This window comes from Lampetra planeri, unplaced genomic scaffold (assembly GCF_965212315.1).
Source record: "Lampetra planeri unplaced genomic scaffold, kcLamPlan1.2.h2 scaffold_386, whole genome shotgun sequence".
Lineage (NCBI taxonomy): Eukaryota > Metazoa > Chordata > Hyperoartia > Petromyzontiformes > Petromyzontidae > Lampetra > Lampetra planeri.
In genome coordinates, this window is record NW_027615209.1 from 24,455 (window position 1) to 30,454 (window position 6,000).

Sequence of the window (6,000 nt, forward strand, 5' to 3'; positions counted from 1 at the left end):
AAATAACAAAGTTGCGTGAAGCGAGCGAGCGAAGATGAAACCGTCTCCGTTAAAATGCCCGACAGCGCCACCTCCGCCCTATTGACTCACGTGACAGCACCGCACCAGGCGCGTCACCATCATCATCATCGTCACCATCATCGTCACCGTCGCTCTCTCCAGGGCGGCGGTCTCCTCGGTGGCGCCCGCCGGGCGGGCCGCCGCCAGCGTGTCGTGCTGCTGGTCACGCGCCACCAGCAGCAGCAGCAGGGCGAACTGCTCTGTGTTCTGCACACGCCGGCGCAGGTCCCCCTCCCCCTCGCCGCCACCACCGGCCGTTGAGCGGGACCCGCCCCGTCGCGCCGCGTCTCTGCCACGCCCGCGATGGCGCCGTCCGAGGGCGGCGCCCGGAGCCGGTAGTTGTCGTCGTCGGCGGCTTCCGCGGCGCGTCTCTGCCGCCGAAAATCGACCGCCGCTGCCGCCAGCAGCTCCGGCCGATTCACAGTCGGGCACCGGCGGCGGTGAAGACGACGACGACGCTGAGCGGCGACGCTGTCTGGGTCGGCCGCCACCGCTGGTGGTGGTGGGAACGCAGCGGTGGTGCTGGCGGGCGCCCTCCTGATCGTCGTCCACGTACTCCTCTCCTGCGGCCTCCTCGGCACTCAAGTTCGTTGTCGGGTAATACTTGTCTCTCTCTCACTCGCCTCACTCCGGAGTGTCTCACTCGCCACTCGCTCACTCGCTCTTGTTTTCATAATCAACGATTTTTGGGTTTAGATCAGTAAAAAAGTGTCACGTTGACAAAAGACAAATGGTTCACTGCTTTAGCCCACCGGTGTGTTGAAGCGTGAATCCACAACATTTACAATTTGAGTTGTACGACGTTTCGCTGGTAATTGCATCCAGCATCATTGGGCAATTTGCCAGAAACGTCGTGCTACTCAAACATTTTGATTGGAGGCAACGCGATTGGACCATCAACGTCCAATTGCGCGCCGGAGTCGGGGTTAGACAGGAGCTGGCCCTGACGGCATCTTGACGGCACCGTTGGGTGCAGGTCAGTTCTCGCTCCAGTTGCTCCTGTCCACCGTGTAGTGATCTCGTCGCGCCACTCGTGGGGGGTTACGGAAGCGAAGCCGCATTGACGAAGCTTCCAGCGTTGCGCTGAAATGTGACGACGAAATCGAGCGAATTTTTAAAATGGCGACAAAACGGCCGTCGTGAGAACGGCCAAAGACCTCCACGCGCCAATAAAGAAGTCTTCCAACACGCCCCTCCAGCCGCCTCCCCATAGAACGTAGCGATGTGAGGGGTGGGGAGGGGGGGGGGAGTGCATCGTCAACCCCACGGTGGTGCTGGGGGTGGTGCTGGGGGTGGTGCTGGGGGTGGTGCTGGGGGTGGTGCTGGGGGTGGTGCTGGGGGTGGTGCTGGGGGTGGTGCTGGGGGTGGTGCTGGGGGTGGTGCTGGGGGTGGTGCTGGGGGTGGTGCTGGGGGTGGTGCTGGGGGTGGTGCTGGGGGTGGTGCTGGCCCTGCTGATGCTGCTGTTGTGCCTCTGGGGCAGCAGGAACAGGAGGAGGCCGCTGGCCATGCCCACGATGGCCGCCACCGACACCCCAAGTGTCGGTGACTTCATCCCGACGCTTGTGCCAGGATAGGTGAACATTGCGACCCCGTGAATGGAGGAACGTCCGATTGCAGGAGGCGGAGGCCGCGGTGCAGGCCCAGCGGTTCCCGGCCCAGCGGTTCCCGGCAGCGGCGGCCATGGGCAGGCCCTGGTCCTCCTCCTCCTCGCCGCCACGTTTCTTGGCGTAGAGAAGCACCGTGACGACAAACGGACGGAGCCGGTGGCGGTGGCGCGGTCGCCGTCGTTGTGTCGGGGTTGCCGGGCGGCAGGCTGGTGCGGAAGGGAGGGCCGTCGATGGCCTCGTCGTCGAAGGCGATGTCGACGGCCTTGTCGGGCTACACGGCGGGCGGGCTCGTCGGCTGCAGGCCGCACAGCTGCCTCTCTCGCTGCTGGTCTCCACTCTGCAGCTGATTTAGGAGCAGCAGCAGCACCCTGGTGACTCCCTCTCTCATTCTCTCACTCCCCCCTCACTCCCTCTCTCTCTCCCCCCCACCCTCTTTTTTTTTTAGCAAATGGCTTTATGTATATATCGTGCGATATTATAAAGTGTTAAAAAAATATTAAAAACAAATCAAAAGTCGTGTTCACGTTGTGCCGCTCCTTGTGGGCACGGGCGCACAAGTCCACGCAGGCGGTGACCCCGGCAAACGGTCGACCCTCACCCTGGCCTAGCCGCCATTCACCAGCCACAACCTCGTGCCCCACCTGGTTGCTGTAGGCTTGAGGGGCCAGTGTCTTGTACACCGGAGCAATCCGAGTGGCCGGGGCCTGAAGCCTGGACTCCAGTACCAACTCCGCTCGCTCTCTCTCCCCCTCACTCTCCTTTTTTTTGTTGAGCAAATGGCTTTTGTATACAAAGTGCCAGATGATAAAAAGTCGAAAAAACACTCAAAACAAATCAAAACAAGTCAAAAGTCGTCGTGCTCTGCCATTTGCTAAATACACGTGAGTGGAATACAAAAACAAAAATATATAACAAAGCGAGTGAAGATAACAAACCAAGAGGAGTCTAAAGCCCCCCCCTCCTCTCGGCAGAAGCGACCTGGTGGCCGTCCCCGCTCTCCCGCGCTCTCTGCTCCCGAAGGGGCTCGCCAGTCCCACGTCGCCTCCGCCGCAGCCTCTCCCTGACCTGGGTCCACCACCCCGAGCCCTCCCCTCCCCTCCCCGAACCTCCCACTGCATCCCCCCCCCCCCACGGATGGCCGTGCGAGCCGGTCGCTGTTCCTCCGCCCTCCTATCGGCCCATGTGAAGGCGCCGCACCAGGTGCATCATCATCATCATCGTCACCATCATCATCATCGTCACCGTCGCCCTCTCCAGGGCGGCGGTCTCCTCGGTGGCGCCCGCCGGGCTGGCCGCCGCCAGCGTGTCGTGCTGCTGGTCATGCGCCACCAGCAGCAGCAGCAGCAGCATCGCCACTGAAGACGTCGCCCTCCTTCTCCTCGTCGTCATTGAAGACGTCGCCGCCGCCATGTCCACCGCGTGGCCGTTGACCAGGTACTCTTTGACGAGCTCACGGTCCAGGGTCTTGGTGACTGAGAGCCGCCACCCGGTCACGGGGTCCACGACAAAAACACCCACGGGGTCCTGCTCGGCTCCGGGCCCCGCGATGCTCTACTGCGCGTTTTCACGCGTGGTCGACTTGATCTGAACAAACTGCTTCGGGAAGGGCCCCCGGGGTCATTCTCAGGGATGCTGATCGCAATCGTGAGCCGGCACTCCATCTGCAACTGAGACTTGCCTCACTCCACTTTGACTGTGCCCAGCAGCAGGGGTAGTAGTAGTAGTAGCAGCAGCAGCATCCTGGCGGGGTACAGCCCCCTCATTTTGTTGATAGCAAAAAATGATATCCACACCACGTCGACGGGGGAGTTGATGACCCAGGCGCTGATTGCAGGAGACTCACTCTCTCCCCTCCCCTCACTCCCTCTCTCCCCCCCTCACTCCCTCTCTCTCCCCCTCCCTCTCCCCCCCCTCACTCCCTCTCTCTCCCCCCTCACTCACTCACACTCTCCCCCCCCTCACTCCCTCTCTCTCTCCCCCCCCCTCACTCCCTCTCTCTCTCCCCCCCTCACTCCCTCTCTCTCCCCCCCCTCACTCCCTCTCCCCCCCCCTCACTCCCTCTCTCTCTCCCCCCCCTCACTCCCTCTCTCTCTCCCCCCCCTCACTCCCTCTCTCTCCCCCCCCTCACTCCCTCTCTCTCCCCCTCCCTCTCCCCCCCCCCTCACTCACACTCTCCCCCCCCTCACTCACACTCTCCCCCCCCTCACTCCCTCTCTCTCTCCCCCCCCTCACTCCCTCTCTCTCTCCCCCCCTCACTCCCTCCCTCTCCCCCCCCCTCACTCCCCCTCCCTCTCCCCCCCCACTCACTCTCTCTCTCTCCCCCCCCACTCACTCTCTCTCTCTCTCCCCCCCCACTCCCTCTCTCTCTCCCCCCCGTTTTTATTTCAATTTGCAGTTTCTGATGAAAAAAAAATCAGTTTCCTTGTAATTCATCTCAGGGTTGTTGTTGTTGAAATCTCCATCAGAAGTTGTTTTCTTACTCGGCACAACTCTCAGGCGCCATCTTCTTTGACATTTGGCGGGAAACGCTGCCGCGCGCGCGCCAATTTCTGGTGGGCAACTCGCGCTCCCATTGGTCCGCGCGGTGGTGCACGAAGCCCCGCCCACCTCGCTGCCGATTGGTCGACTCGGTGTTGCCGGGGTGGGGGTGGTGAGGAAACGAGACGCTCAGGGTTGTTGTTGTTGTTGAAATATCCATCAGAAGTTGTTTTCTTACTCGGCACAACTCTCAGGCGCCATCTTCTTTGACATTTGGCCTCCCCCCCCTCACTCCCTCTCCTCCCCCCTCACTCCCTCTCGCTCTCCCCACTCACTCCCTCTCTCTCCCCACTCACTCCCTCTCTCTCCCCACTCACTCCCTCTCTCTCCTCCCCCCCTCACTCCCTTTCTCTCCCCCCCCTCACTTCCTCTCGCTCTCCCCCACTCACTCCCTCTCTCTCCCCCCCTCACTCCCTCTCTCTCCTCCCCCCTCACTCCCTCTCTCTCTCCCCCCCTCACTCCCTCTCTCTCCCCCCCCTCACTCCCCCTCCCTCTCCCCCCCCCTCACTCCCCCTCTCTCTCCCCCCTCACTCACTCCCTCTCTCTCCCCCCTCACTCACTCACACTCTCTCTCCCCCCTCACTCTCTCTCTCCCCCCCCTCACTCCCTCTCTCTCCTCCCCCCTCACTCCCTCTCGCTCTCCCCACTCACTCCCTCTCTCTCCCCACTCACTCCCTCTCTCTCCCCCCCTCACTCCCTCTCTCTCCTCCCCCCTCACTTCCTCTCGCTCTCCCCACTCACTCCCTCTCTCTTTCCCCCCTCACTTCCTCTCGCTCTCCCCACTCACTCCCTCTTTTTTTTCTTTTTTTTCTTTTCTTTTCTTTCCTTGGCTGTGGTTTCACTGGATAGTAGATGGGGACAGTGGGAATCTCGTTCATCCATTCGTGCGCGTCACTAATTAGATGACGAGGCATTTGGCTGTTTCTTCTTCTAGTTCCCCGTATGGTGTTTGGGTCGGGTACCCGTTTGAGGTAAACTATTCGGATGTTTGAAAAGATGGATCTGCTGCCAACCCTAAAGGGTAGGCCGCGACCAGGCAGGGTTCCACCGTAACATTCCATTGATTTTTTTTTCCTCTAATTATCCTTTTGTCCAAGATCGCCATATCCGTACAGAACCTTCCATCACCTTAATCATTGGCAATTTTACCCATGCGTTGGACAGTCCAACTTTTTTTGTTACTATGTTGTTAAGAGTGCACCGACCCCCACGGGCAGATATGATTAATGCTTCCGTTCTTATTACTTTGTTTGGATATTTTGTTTCGAGATACGTTTGCATTTTTTTGTCATTAGCGTATTTTTTTTTACTTTGAAATGGTATGTTAGAGCTAATGAACGAGATTCCCAGGGTATTGATACATCAATGACCAGAACATCAGTATCGTTTACTAAAATTACATCCGGTTTTGCTTTGTTGGTGTCGCTAGGTAATGTTGGTTCTATGATAATTTGCCAGTTTAGTTTTTGTGCGGCTGTTGCTAGAACTTGCACTATAGTATCGTGTCTTGCAATTCTTGCGTAATGGCTACGATCACTTTTTTTGCAAGCTATGGGCCAAGGCCTCTTCAGAAATTTGAAGACGTCGCCCTCCTCCTCCTCGTCGTCGCCATTGAAGACGTCGCCCTACTCCGTTATGCTCATGTCAGAGGCCTCCACATGGTCACTGCGCACACACACAGGACACAAAAGACAAATTATTCCCACCAAATCAAAACGTTTTAATCGTCCCCATAGCAAAAACACGCGCACTCTAGCTCGGACACACAGGGGCAAGTGCCGTGAGAAGCTCTGCA